General features: G+C 48.3%; 1 protein-coding gene across 28 annotated transcripts in view; it reads left to right on the forward strand.

Annotated features, from left to right (window-relative positions):
• Positions 1–14,817, forward strand: part of LOC115347044 (LIM domain containing preferred translocation partner in lipoma) — a 353,563-nt gene that overhangs the window by 11,200 nt on the left and 327,546 nt on the right. For 22 of the 28 annotated variants that reach the window (XR_005933430.1, XR_005933431.1, XR_005933434.1 and 19 more), the window contains exons 1-2: positions 13,181–13,374; positions 13,765–13,870. The gene's annotated coding sequence lies outside the window, so the exon portion shown is untranslated. The other 6 variants (XM_030027920.1, XM_030027918.1, XR_005933439.1 and 3 more) reach the window with 5 other exon arrangements.

The raw sequence follows: 14,817 nt of genomic DNA on the forward strand, positions 1-14,817 counted from the left end.
GAGCAAAGCTATATGTCTAGGACTTGCAACTTGGTGCAAAGCAATTCTGAGTCACGGGAACGTATGGCTCCTGTGGCCCTGCCATCACAAGCAGTTGCCACCTATAATCCTTTTAACAAACGTGCTCGGTTCCATCTGAAACCTACTTGGGCTCTTCCCCGTCCTTCCTGGGGAGTTCATCTCCCTCACGGCTGTTTATCACTGTGGCTTCTGGGTTGTGCATGCTCGCTGTCTCATTCCTCAGCCCTTACTCACAAGAGGCCTGTGTGGGAGGGAGGGGCACCCAAGAGAAATGTGAAACTTGATGCAAAGTCCCTTGCCACGAGGAATTTGGGTGGGCTGATCTTCTGCAGCTTGGCCTCTGGGAGCTTGCCGGAGATCCGTGGGCTGAGAGTCTGTGATCTGCAGCCCTGGTGGGGCTCCAGGGAGTGGGATGGAGGCTTGAGGGAAGGTGGGTTTCTCCTGCAAAGGGCAATGCATGTGGTGTTTGGGGGCTCCTGGTAGAGCTGCACTAGCCCGGCTGTGTTAACAAAATTCAGTTGTGCAATTGGATGGGGTAAAGTGGAGGAGGGGAGCGGTATGACTCACTTAAATTACCAGTGACCAAAAGTGGGCTGTAAGTTATAGTTGACACCTCGTGCCTCCATCCTAGCTTCACACAGTAAAATCTGGCAGGGGAGATACAGCCGTATGTGCAAATACAGTATGTGGGTTTGGGTCTCGGTCCAGCATTCGCATCCATAAATAGGTCAGCCCCTTCCTTACGATAGCATTTGTATGCGCTTTACAAACATGAACCAACTAATCCCAACAGATGTTTGGCAGCCTCCTGAGCCCACAAGGAAGTTAAATATCATTGCACTTTGCTAGAGAGATGCCCAGGATTCAAATAACACCTGCTGGAAGAGCCTGTCTAAGCTGGGGCGTGTTCATGGCTGTGTGGGTGCAACTTTGCAGAGCACCTGCTGCCGCTACATTGGGCTGGTCTGACCATGGGGGCTTGTGCTGCCTTCAGCTATGCAAGGGCCAGGCTGTGTTTCCACTGAAATCAAAGACAAAACTTTCTTCGGTTTTTGAGGGGGAATGGGCTTTAGCTCTATGTTTGCACACTCACACTTCATTAAAATCCAATTGAAAGGAGGGAGCTGTGGATTTTTCTTGCTGCCTGCCTTTGTCCGCATGCTGGCATCCTTGTCAGAGGTGTGTGAAGGCACGATGCTCCTGGCTGGCCTGAATCCTTTGCTTGCCTCCCTCTCTTTCCCCAGGTGTGAACATTTAGTTGCAAGCTCCATGATGTCTTTGAGGTCAAGCAGGTTATATAGATGTGTGTTGCTGAAGCAGCAGTTCATTCTGGAGTTGTCTCTGGACTCTGCAGTTTGCGATTCATGTCCTGGCTGCTCCATCCCACCATGAAGTGCAGCCCCAGCCAGCTGCCAGAGATAACACACCGAGGACCAGGGAATGCCACTGCAATAACTTTGCTTGTACAGAGTATTCAGAGGTCTTGGATAATGAATGTCTCACAGCCTTTTTCATCAGGAGAAGTTTGCTCAGTGTTGCATGGGCCAGAACCCTCCTGAAGCTTTCCTTTCCCCTGAAAAAAAGGCTATTTGGCTAACTTTCCAAAGAGAAAATGAAGCTGTAGCACACCATAGAGGAGGGGAGAGTAAGGAAGGCCCGTATATGTCACTGTAGCCTCCAAGGCCCGTATTCATCCTCTTAATGAAATTCAGCTGCACAAGGGGAGAGAAAAAGGAATTGATCCTCTTCATATAGATCATTAGTGCCCCAACAGCTGGTCTGCAAAGAGCAACTGGGAACAAAAATGAGCTCCTGCTGCATCTAATGTTTTTTTTTTTTCCTTGGTGCTTTGAAAGATGATTGGGATGCTTTAGACGCTTGGCTTTCTTGCTCAGGAAGGGCCCAGGATTGTACTCGTTTCTCCTGGCCTCTATTTTGTGTTCTGGCTTGATGGCTGTCCTGATTTTTCAGGCAGAGTTATAATTACAAGGCTGCTGAGTAGAGGGGGAGGCAGCGAGAGGATAGTTCTGGATTAGTAATAAATCAAGGACTTTTCTTAGGTGTTTCCTCACTCAGATCTTTATCAGTCTCCGTTAAATATGGGTGACAGCTCTGGATACTGGGGTGTGCTTCTGTCTTCTCAGTTAAAGCTTCCTGAAGTCTCCTCAGGGCACAGAGCCTGCCAATTTTTGCCATTCAGCATCTCAAGGAGAAGCCTTGGGTATCTTCTGTGATGATGGAGGCTCTGGGCCGTTCCTCCTTTCCCTTGTCACTCTGAACCTGCTGCGGTTGCTCCGTGCGCGCCAAGCGTGTGCATCTGACTCGCCTTGTGCTGCCGGCTGCTGCTGCCTGGCCTTTTTGTCTGCATTAGTTTAATTGAGTGAGGAGCTTGCAGGAGAAGCTATTCATTCCCCTGGTAACTGTGCTTGACAATCAGAAGTTATTCTGGGGGTGAAGGACCGGTACAGATTTGTTTTCCTTGGCTGCAGATCCATAGCCCCTAATAGTTTCTCACTCATATGAACCAAAGTTGACTTGGTTTGCCACTAATTAAAAGCCAAAAGGATATGCGGTCCTCTCCAAAATAATTACCATCTTCAGTGAATGGAAGAAAACTCTTGCTTGCTTCCCGTTTATTTCCAAACCCCTCTGTTTTGCCACGTTACCCTTGCACTGGCCACAATGCATGGGAGGGCCCGGGCAGGGCCAGCAGCTCCATCCTGGTGCACAGGGAGTTTGTGCTTGAATCCTTTCTCTGCTTTTGGACCAAAGGGTAAATATAGGAAAAGCATCGAGTTAGCAAAAATTTTATGAAACCTAATAGCTGCATTTGAAGGGGCTTGTTTTTTCTCGGTGAGAAGCCACTAAAGGCGACAGAGGCGAGTGTGTGCACCCTGCATGCAGGAGGACATTTTTATCTTGACTTTTTTATAGGCTAAAAAGCAACAGCAACAGGTTTTGGCTGTGTCTGTGCTCACTACCAGGAACCCTGAATGCAGCAGCTGGAGTTCCTAGATAGTTTGGTTTCTATCAGTAATTGGTTTCAGATACACATTAACCTTGATTCATGCGTTGTTCTGGGCCTGGTGACGTAGTGGAAGGTGTCCTCTGTCCTCGCCATTTGCTCAACCTCTGCGTTTGTCACGTTTCTGTCACCATTGGGGCTGGGCCTGCAGCAGGAGGAGGACAGAGGGTCTCCTCCCTTCAGCTGGTCCTCAGTGTCCACCCGAGTGTTTGTGCTCCTTCAGTGCAAATCGGAGGGCCTGTCCAATGTCACCACTGGGTTGAGGGCTGGAAGATGTCCAATCCAAAGTGGTTGGGCTCCTGGGCAGCAAGGGCTGGAGCCCTGTGGATGCTGTTTGCTCTGTGCGTGCAAAGGCAGAAGCACATCTCTAGTCTTGCTACTTATCCCCACCATGACCACCAACTCGTGGTTGGGTTTTGGCCTCTGAGCACCAGCTGGTACAGGAGGAGTAGCCATCTGGGCAGTGGTGACCAGCTGAGCGTACCTCCTCTCAAAGCGGTGGTATGGGGATGAGCAGAAGTCTCCTTACGGGGATGTGCCCAACCTGATGTTGGAGGTTGGCTATGGCAGCCGTGCCTGCTCACCTGCAGTCCCATCCTCTGCTTTGCTACCCTGGGTGCAAAAGCCGCTCGTGTTCACTTTGCACAGGGAGCTTTCGCACAGTTGCTGTTCTTGCCTGTGGGGCTTGCAAGGAACAGCAAAGGGGCTGTACTTTCTTAATCTGCTTGTTTCATGAGGCAGTATCTGGCTGTGCCCTTAGTAAGAGGTTTTTTAATGCAGATTGAGTCCCCTGTTTTAATTGACTAAGAAAAAAGAACTTGAAGAGGGTATGAACCCATGACCTTGAGATAAATAGTTTCTTATTGAGTCCCTGAGCCCCTAAGCCGCCCCCTCTTCTGAGAGTAGCGTGGTTTAATCAAAGGTCAGAGGTTTTGTCGTCTTTGAGAGCCTCAGAAAGAGGGCAACATGAGCGAGCTCTCCTTGGTCCTCTGTGACTGCAGTCATTCTTGGCCTGTCAAGTTCCCATTGAGCTCACTGTGCTTGTCCTCTGTTCCTGGGTGATGGCTCTCTTGACCTTCTCTGGTCTCTGTGAATGCTGATAAAAGCCTGGTGATCAAGTCAGATGTGTTACTGGGGGTTGTAACTAGATATATGGTGGCTACGGGTGAATGGCTTATGCGAGGCTGCTGTGAGCCTTTATGTGCAGCGTGCAGATTTGCAGGCTTGATAGGACATAGTCTTCGCTTGCCAGCTCTCCCCACGCAGCCTCCCACGCGTGTCTCCTGTTTCTAGGCTGAAGGCCAAGTGTGGTATCTCACGCACCGCTGCGTGGTCAGTCTTGGCGAGTGCTGACTTGTACGTGGCCACTGCGATCTGAGACGTTGTGGTTGCTCACAGAGGTCCTCCCTCATTTTGTTCTTTGTGTTTCCTTCTTGGGTGGTGACCAGACATGTGGCTGTACCTCTTGTGACAGGTGGAGTATTAGTCTTTCCTCCTGCCCGTCCTTCTTCCTGACTGAAGTCACTAATGCTTCTTGAGCCTGGCTGATGGCTGGCACGGAGCTGGTCTTGCTTGCTTACATGTTGGAAGCGGGCTTCCTTGATGCTGTGCCAAGTCAGTCTTTGAAAATATCAGCTGGCACATCCTGAAGAGATCTTTGTCTCCAAAAGCTTCTGCAGTTCCTTTCTGTTTTTCCCTATCACCAAGGAAAAAAAAATAAAAACACTTGGCTTGATAACATAAATGCTGGCTTCAGGGCTCTTGACAAAAGTCCCGCTGACAAGCTCAGTATGGTAGGGTAGGAGTAGGCGAGGACAGGTATGATGGTGGTGTTACGCTGTGAGGTGCTCCTGTGAATCACACCAGCGAGGTGGAAGAAGGCTGAAAAGACCTTTCTTGCTCTCAAGTGTTTTGTACCTTCGGTGTGATGTTGCACCCACACACTGTAACTATTGTTTCAAACAAATAGGCATGTACTTTTCCAAAATACAGAGCTCAGGTGCAGCAGGCTGGAGGATAACAGGTGGCAAACTCTTGGAAAGAACACAGAATTAGGAGCCAAGAAAACTTTGTGCTGAGAAACTGTCAGGTACATGGGAAGAAGTGTGATCTCTCCCTGTGAGCGCTGATGAGGTCCAGTAAGGGTGCTGAGGATGTTTAATTGATAACTTTGCCATTCTGCAAACCAAAAGCCTCCTTCTTTCCACTGAGAAACAGGAACGCAATCAAAGTGAACCAAATTGTACAGGTCCACGAGTGCAGTTTTATAATCACTGTTGGTGCTAGGCAAAAAAATAAACAAAATGCAGTGCAATTCCAGTGTATATAGTTCTCCAGGTCAAGATAAAATGGCATACAGGGACTAAAGACTTGCTATCCCTCATTTCTAAGAAGAGGAAAGATGTAACAATATTTGCGCTTACTGTGCTAAAAGAAGTTGTGTGATAAATCCCAGTCCCCTTTTACAGGCAATTAATTAAGCTCCTTTGAGGGGAGGATAGTCTGCAGAATTCCTGTGGAAGTCCGAGTGCAGGTTCTTCTGCACAAGGTGGTGGAGGGATGTCTGAGCCCTGCCACCTTCTCTTTGCTTGAGCCCAAGCCCCAGCTGGGAGGATGGGAGCGTGTATAGGGCTGGATGCTGGGCAAACAGCTTGACAGCTACATGCTCGTGTCCTTGCTATCCCCACCGCTGTCACCTTTGGGGGAGAATGTCCCTCCTTGACATGTAGGGGAAGCGCGTGGAGCTGCGTGTCCTCCTGCAGGCAGTTTCCCGGGTCGTTGTGCTGAGATAGATGGGTGTTTGACAGCTATGCCGCGGGATGGTGTGTGCGTGGTCCTGCTGAGCCAGGGGATTGAGATCACTTTTCCTTCCCATTGTTGTGCTGCTGTGTACGCTGGAGACCCTCTCTGTCCCCTCATTTTAGTTATTAGTGCCGGGCTGAGTCTTGCACACCCTGGGGATAGTGGTGGTGAGGTTCAGGGAGAAGAAGGGGCAGCGGCTTTGTCTGTGGTGAAGGTCTGGTGGCTCTGTGTGACAGCAGCCGTGTGTGTTATCCTGCAGTGGAGCGAGGGGTGGCACAGAGCACCGTTGCCATCATCCCTCCCCATCCCAGCCCGGGAGTGGGGGCTCTGCGGTGGCAGGCCAGTTTCCCCGTCACAGGGAGGAAAAGTTTATCAGTGTTAAGCATGGCCAGAAAAACTGCCTCTGCTATTTTTTTTTTTTTAATTCCCTTGGCGATAAGGGCCAAATTCAATGAGGAGCCTGGCTTCCAGCTGAAGTTGGGGTACTTTAGGAACTAAACCAGCTTTTAAATATATTTTCTGTATGTCTCGGTCCCCATCTATGATGGAAGTAATGATACTTTCTCGTTCAGAAGGCGAACGCATCCACAGGCATCTGTGGTCCTTCTTGTTTTCAAATATAAGAGTAGTTATTAGGGCTTGTCAGAATCGCTCCAGAATTTTTTATCTATATTTGGTATAAATGGCTCCTTTCTCAAAATGGAGTTTTCTGCAGGAAGAGTCAGCTTGCAACTCAGTTCTTGTTTTGTAAAGGGAAAAAAAGTTTAGGTGGTTTTTTTGTTTTTTTGTTTTTTTTGTAATTAATTCTTCTATTTGTGATGGTAACAACATTTGTTGAAAACAAAAATGTTTTCATGAAGAGCGGTCGGTGGTGAGGCGGCTCCACTCTCTGCTGGTTGTTTGCCATGCTTCCATGTTAACCTGGGCGCCTCTGCCCCATTGGGGCTTTTCTCTTTTAAGGAATATGCTTCCACAGCCTCTCAATCCAGCTGTTTGGAAAGAGGAGCAGCTACACTGAGAAACTCTTCTTTTTTTAATACAGGTGTTTGAGGCCCTTTGTTGCTCATCCCACCTGAAGGTATTTGTTCCAAGGCTAAAACCAGGGCAGTTTGCTATTAAGGTATAAAAATGAAAGAAGATAGCTAATGCTTGGTCATCCTTGGAGATGGTGGGGAAGGAGGGGACAGACATTTCCAAACCAGAGAGATTTGCTGGTCCTGGCCTATTGTGCTTTTTTTAAACATCATGATGGATTATAATGCTTTCAAAAATACCTAGCCTGACTAAATGGGCACAGGAGTGGGGAATCCAGTTGTCTGTCAGGTATTTGTTGCTGTTTTCAAATGATCTGGCCCAAACTGGATAAAACAGAAGCCTTGAACACAAAGACTGTCTGGTCATGTAGGCTCTAAGTTTTAAAAGTTTCACTTCCAAATGGTTTTAAGAAGAGCGATAAGAGAGCCCGCCAAGGTGCCAAGGGTTTCATTGTGGTGGCACCCAAGCAAGCCTGGGAGAAGGTGACCTTTGCCTTCAAATTTTGCCCATTTAAAACTAAAATGGTTAAAGGAACATCGTCCTTTGTAATAAAACTTTATAATAAAACCCTTAGACTGGAACAAATGTGGACAAAAAAGCCATCTCTGCCCTAGGAGATTGCAACCTAAAGGTGGGCTGCAGAAGACCCTGGGCTGGGAGTGGGGAGAGTCGGGCACCTTCCTGACCTCCGTGCCTTGGGGCACAGCACTTCTCTGCTCCCTTGTGCTCTTGGTCACTGTTGGTCTGTTTTTCTTGACTGAGCATCTTAAGATGCAGGAGGCGTGTTAGGGCAGCGCTCTGCTGGTGCTGCCTGGTGAGGATGGCCATTCCTCGGTGGGGAAAAAATGACATTTTTTTGTTTTTGGATTGCAAAACATAATCCTTTGTTTGAAACCCAGGCTCTGTGGTGTTCTGATACTGCATGAGAAGTTGAAAGCAAAATCAATTATCCTTCTTTGATCAAGAAGCTGGGGTGCATTCGAGTGAGAAAGTGAAACTACCCCCCTCTTGCTAAGGGTCTTTCTGACCAGGCTTAGTGAAATGCTGACAGCAAACGGTGGGGGAAAAAGAAAAAAGAAATTAAAATCAGTGAGGCTGTTTTGAAAATCTTCCACTCCCAGTAGACTGAGGGAGTGCAAACAGTGTGAGGTTGGTAGTCTGTGCTTGAAAATACAGAGTCCGATCCTGGTGTCGTTTACAGACATGTAAATCACAGGCAGCAACAGGGAGCTGCTGAAAGGTCGCTCCAGCATGGGACCTGCAGGCTTTCTGGCATAGACGTGCTGATTCCTCTCGTTCCTTAGCCACCCTTCTTTTCTAGCCATCCTTGTGCATTTAAAATAACAGGGTTGTGACATGGCTGGTCCTGCTGATGGGTTGGTCCCCAACCATTGCCCAGTGGCTCCAGCTGAGAGCCAGTGGGGTGGCTCCCGGCCACGGGGATGCTCTAGGTAGGGCTGTCTCGCAGCTTCCTCAGCCACTGCTTAAGTCTGTTCTGCCCCAAGTGATTTTTTTTGTTCGTTTTAATACAGCAGTCTCCATCTGGGAAAGGTTGATGGCATCCCTTTGGTGCTGCTGTGCCGCTGGAGCGGTCTTTCCTCCTTCTTACCCCTACTCTCCTGCTCCTTTTTTTCCTTCTTGTTTTAGTCTCATTTTATGAACCCCAGGACAAACCTGAAAATCAAATGTGACAGCAAAGATAAAAATGAGTCCCCTGGCCCTGAAGTCAGTGTGCCACTGCTGCAGGACCCTGGAGCTCCTGCAGGTCAATGCTTTAATGCCAGGCTCTGCGCCCTGCAGCATGTAGGGGCTGCCAGTGAGTTTGCTCTTTTATGAGAGCTAATTTTCTCCATCGGAGCTGATGGTCTGTGCTGTGGCTGGCATCAGCCTTCCTCCAGTGTGAGGGCCGGACCAGGAGTTCGAAAGTGATAAGTCTCATTATGGCTAATTTTGACGCATGGGTTTGCGGCAGGTTTGAAAGCATCTCCGTGCTGACTATGAGATAGAGGGGTGTGTGCTTCCTTGCAGATCGAAACTTGCCATTTGCATGGTTGCTGCTTTACACCAACACAGGATTTGGCCTCCCAAAAGGCAGCACCCGGGCATACTAGCTGTTGCTGTTTGTGTTGATGACTCTCTGAGCAGGTGCTGCTGCTGGCAGCAGAGTGGAGGAAACGTGTCTCCTGCTTTTGTTATCTTGCATGATCTTTTTATTAGATAACTTCAGCAGCATTCTTTTGAATCGAGCAGTTTAATTTTAATAAATGAAACCTGAGAAGCACAGAAGCAAACACAGAAAGCTGTTAGTCAGGGCCAAATCCTGCAGGCATCAGTGTCCTGGGGTGGCAAGATCAGTCCATGTCTCCAGGCAGCTGTGTTCAAGTGTAAGGGTACCCATGCATATAAGTTGAATTTTAAGTCAGGATTGGACTCTGAATTGAGGTTTGCGTATAAGGGGTCTGATTTTCCAATGTGTGAGGACGTGGAGACCTCAGACGGCTCCCTCGGCACTGGCAGTGGCCAGAACAGCTGAGGATCAGGGCTCCAGCAGCAGAGGAGATAACGTGGGATTTCTGAGTTTGGGGACTTTGGCCAGTAAATAACAAATATATTGGCACAGCGTGAGAAAGACATAAAAAAGCATATGTCAGAACAGGGCAGGCTTTTAAGTGTTTTTCATTTAAAATGAAAAGGTCAGATTGAATGGGGTTGTTGTCTGGGGACCTGTACGTGAACCTGCCAGTCATACGGGGGGACCCGTGTCAGTTCATGCTGATGGCTGACTTGCTGGGAGCTTGTCTGCGCTTAAAAATTGGTGACTGGAACGGTTAAAACGACAATTTTCCTTGTGGCAGTCAGGCTGAGCCATCTGCTCTACGGAGGAATGGGAATGAAGGACCCCAGTGCGAGGCTACTTTATCCCAGTTTAACTGGTGTTTACACTTGGGTTTCTACCAGTATAGCCATACTGATAAAAATAATAAAATAAAAATTAAGCTCTGAGTATTGGTAACACTTTCAAGTGTAAAGGAGATTTAAATGTAGATGCAACTTTCGAATAGTCAGAAAAACAGATAACATTCAGCCAGGCTGTTGTGAGAAGTGTAATTAGCGCTTGCTGAAATTATTTTCACGGGTAAGGTTTTCTTTTAAAGGGGTTGGGGAGTCTGTTTACTTCAATTTCTAAGTGACCACTGTAAAGTTATGCTAAGGACACCCGTTTTTCTGAAAGTGCTGACTGCACTTCTTTGAAACTTGGAATTCTTGCAGAGGTTTTAAACTGTCTGTTTCTGAAAAATTTGAACAATATAAGAAAACTCAAACCATAACAGAGGACTGACGTTTAAATTCAGGCATTGTAAACTACTGCTTATAGATTTAAATCTGCAAACAGGAAACCTTGCTTTCTGTACTTGTGTATTAAATTTGTATTTTTTATTTTTTCTTGAGAAATGTTGATTCTTACTGTTGATAATACAGCATCAGTATTATCAGCCAGTGAGTGAACAGACTGTTTCGGATCATCACGTCTTTAAGGATTTTAGAGTTCGTAGATCTCAGCCTCTCACCTTATTTTCCTTTCAGCTTGGGATGGCCTTTTATAACTTCTAATCGCTTTCTCAGCTTTTTATGAGCTGTACCTTAAATTTAACTAGTTGGAAGAAACAAATGAAGAAAACAATCTTTTGTAAAAGATGTGCTCTTTTGGTAAATGCTGGTTCTGGTAGTTTGTTCAGACTCTACTTAGTGCTTTGACTGTGATAGCTGATTCCTGCTGTTTGGGCATTTGCTTTAAATTACTTTTAAATGATAAATTGCCTATTGAAATGGTGCATTAAAATAAGTGGTCTGTATTGTGCTATGCATAAAAATGAAGATGCAGATGTGCACACGTAGGTGTATACAGACTCCAAAGTCTCGGCCATTGTAGCTGGTGATCTGGAGGCACAAGAGTTTTACTGAGTTATGCCAGATGGGAGCTTGACAGTGTAAAGCTGTGTTACCAAAGAAACTTTCCTGCTGTTATCTCTTGCAGGACCGTGATAGAAAGCTGGAATTTCTTGTTGCAAGATGAAAATCAGAATTAGCTGTGCACAGACCACTAAGCATCTGTTGCAGTGGCTCTGAACTAGGAGGACCTCAGTTTCATAGAGCTAAAAGCCTGCCTGTTGTTACTATTTCTGCTGTAAAAGCACCTGGATATTCCCCATAATGGTTGTTGGGGGATGTATGAAACCTAGAGGTGGCTCTTTAGGGACAGGCTTTGCGTGTATTTCTCCGGGGACTTCCGTGGGGGGAAGACTTGGGCTGGAATCGATGGCAGCGATTTGGGTATGTCTGTACTGTGCACTCATTTGTCTTTCCCCACCTGAGCCAAAGCAGGAATGAGCATGACTGAGGGGCAGACCCTTTTTTGGGACTTCTTGTTGTCTCTCAAGGTCTGTATCCCTTGCCTGCTTCCCCAGCAGAGCTGGGATGGTTAAGGCATTGGTTTGCTAGTCCTCTGTGTAGTCCTCTCTTGTGTGAGGCTCTCAGGGGTGCTCCTTGCTGAGGGATGTGTACAGGCAGCTGAGAAGAGGGACTCTGGGGAGAGGAGCTCTGCTATCTTGGAGTTTGGGGGCCTCGAGTCTCAAGCAAAGCTCCTCAATGGGAAATGCTTTTGAGAGTGTCTTGAAGAGGTCTGGTTTGGTGGTGGCATCATGGCTTGATGGCTTGTGATGCAGCAGATGTGCAGTTCTTCTGGTACCTTGGGTCTGTCCTCAAGGTCTGTCTTCTGTGTCTTTCACTGCAGAAATACCAAGACTGACTTTTTCAGCCTTCTGCTAAAGAAATGGGGTCACAAATGGAGTAGTTTGACAGACCGGCTCAGGTGGATATTGGTATGACCAGTCAGGCTGTCCCTGTCCTGCCCAGCTGTGGATGTGTGGCCAGGAGGGAGTGCATTGCCTGTGTATCGGTGGGTTGCTGCCCCTCTGGGACCATGCTGGGTCCCACTTGCTGCTGGGAAGGGTGGCTCACCTTGCTGCAGGAACCCCAGTCACAAGGTGATGGGGACAGTCGGCATGGAAAGTAAAGCCAGGAAGATGCAGTTCAACTAGCCAAGTCTGCTGAGTCCTATAACTGATCTTGTAAACATTTCTTGAGTTAAACCTGATGAAAGACAAGCCTGAGCCAAGATATTTTAAACACAGGTTGGGTCCCAAGGAATACCGTCTTACCTGGAGCTCCCGGAGGTGCTGTTGTGAGTTGAATCAAAACGGTGTTGGAACCAGAGGGGAATGTTGTTGTCTTCTGCCTTTGCAGATAAGACTGAAGGGCATTTTGCCAGGAGCCTGTGGGAAGGACCTAAATTGTATATAACTCTACATCATTTTAAAATGAAAAGTAAATATGCACAACCATAATATTTGCTTGTACTTGTCTCCTCCTTGATGGATGGAGAGAAATTGCTCTTTGGCTGAGTTCACCAGCAATAAAACCCTGCAGTTACTCATCTTCATCCCAAGCCTGCAGTGAGTGGGAGACGCCATTGTGATCTCCATATGAATTTGTCCTCATCACACCCGAGGGGAGTGTTGAGCGTCCTGGGGATTTTTATACCTGCCCAGCCCTGTGGGGTGTCAGGGCTGGGTGCCACCACAGGGACCATGGGACTGAGCTGGGAGGGTGCTGCCTGGGTCAGGGTGAACCTCGGTGCGCTTTTGTGGCGTCGGCGTAATGGAGATCTGCCACTGCTTGGGAGAGGCGAGAGCCGCCTCACTCTGCTGGCTGCTCGTAGCAGCAGGCATGGCGTGGGGGACAAGGGGTGCTGGCAGGGGCAGGAAGCCATCTCACCGTGTGACAGGGACGAGGGACCTGGTCTGTGAGCCACCAGCACTCTTGCGTTTTGGTGCATGTTGGTTGTAGACTTGTGGGCTCACGTGCAGCTTCACGAGCAGCGCAGATACAACGAACGCCAGCCTGAACCGAGCATCTCCGCTGTTACAGCAGCAAACAGCAGTAACTTTCTCTGCTGGGCGGTGATGACAAGGCAAGCCTGTGCTTGTCACGAGCAGAGATAGGGCCATCGGAGTGACCGGGATGTGGCTGGGACGGGATGCTGGCCGTGGGCTGGCGGGGGCAGGAAGGAGTGTGCAATTCAGATGCTGCCTATCTCCACGGCATGCAACCCGCCACGCGTCCTGGCGTGCCACGTGCAAGGTGGCGGTCACAGCCTGGCTGTCCCCTCTGCTCTGCCTTCGTCTTCTGCAGAGGGGAAACGCGACACCGAGTCGGTCACTTCAAGGAAGTGTCGCGTCTGCTTTGCAGCTACAGGGAAGAGTGAGGCAGTCCCTGATGGGAATTGGGCAGAGCTCCTCGGAGAAAAGGCTGCGCCGAGGCGGAGGGCTGGTGAACTGGATGGTGGTGTAGGTCCGTTCGCGGTAGTGGTAAACTCCATGAGCTTCAAACCAAACTAAATGATGCCTCCTAGCTCCCTCACTGTGCCTGAGGTCAGAGATGAGTGATCGATTCACCCCGTTCCCTTATTTTATGCCTCATTTTACCCCTCCTTTTACCTCCCCCTTCTGCGGGGCATTAAGAGCAGTAAAGGAGCTGTGGCTGGAGGAGGTGCAAGTTGTTGGCCTAGCTGTGGCAGCTGACAGCAGGTGCTGGTCGTTGGCCCAGTTTGAGGTGGTGATGCTTGCTTTTGGGGGGTGCCAAAAGGAGTTCAGGAGTATGGAGGCTTCTGCCTAAGAAAGCTGGGGAGGAAAATGCTGCATTTCCCAGAAGTTGTGTGGGTTAAACTGCAAGTTTTGGAGATGAGCCGTCAGGAGGCCCATCCGGCATGCATCACACGGGTATCTGTCTCTCTCTCCCTCTCCCTCTCTCTCTCTCCACAGGGCTGGGAAAGAAACCCAAAGTCGTGACTCCGGCAGAGCCCTGCGTGTCTCCAAAAGCCCTGCTCTGAGTTTGTCCCACCATCAAGGCTGTGCAGCGTGAGAACTGGTACGTAAACATGTTTCACAAGCGTGAGGAAAAGCTTCTTGGAAGGATCCGTGGCTTTTCTGACAGTGGCACCTTGTTCGTGGTTCTCTGCGGGGAAAAAAAAAAAAAAAAGAAAAAAAAGAAATTAAATCCTCTCCTAACGGAGTGTGGAGGTGGGGTGGGATCACTGGAAAACACAAGACAAACTGGTGGTTTCCTGGTGGTACTTGCACCCAGAGGCGTTGGTGGGGAAGGGCTTAGCAGAGGGTTCAGTAATGCAGTGTGCGAGTGTTCAGAAGTCATCCCAGACTACGCCGGTGAGACTTTAGACGTGCTCTGTCAAGTGGTGTGTTGTGTGACAGCACGCACAGATAGGTGCTGTGGGGGTAATGACAAATGCACGCATGAGAAATGCACATACATACATACATATATATATACACACACACACTCTGTACAAATCTAGGCACATGGAAACAAAGATGTGCAATGCATATATAGTATATACTATATGGTGGTGTATGAGAGCTTGGGGGTGTATATACCAAATGTCTGTATATACTATATATGGTGATAAAAGAATGCATATGCATTCATGTTCTCTTTTTTTCTTTTTCTGTCTCTTCTGTCTCTCTGTGGAGCTGTTGCAAAACTACCAGATTCAACCTCCTGGGGAGCCTTTCTGGCCAAGGTTTTACAAGCCAGCACCTGCTTTGCCTGCCTGACTTTTTTCTGTATTTATTCCTCTGCACCCGTTTTTTGCTTTTGCCTGCAAAGTGGAACTGTCACAAACATTTCTGCTAACTTTTGGCTGCACAGGACTTCAGCTTGCAAGTCCTAAGTCTGCTTTTATGCATGTTGGGGAAGGAGGCGTATGTGTGCATAGTTGTGGATGTGTACATATGAGCATCCTTGGTCCTTGTTGTGTGCATTATGTGGTCTGTGTTCCTGTGATGCTGCAGCAGTCC

The sequence above is a fragment of the Aquila chrysaetos genome, chromosome 10 (genome assembly GCF_900496995.4).
Source record: "Aquila chrysaetos chrysaetos chromosome 10, bAquChr1.4, whole genome shotgun sequence".
Lineage (NCBI taxonomy): Eukaryota > Metazoa > Chordata > Aves > Accipitriformes > Accipitridae > Aquila > Aquila chrysaetos.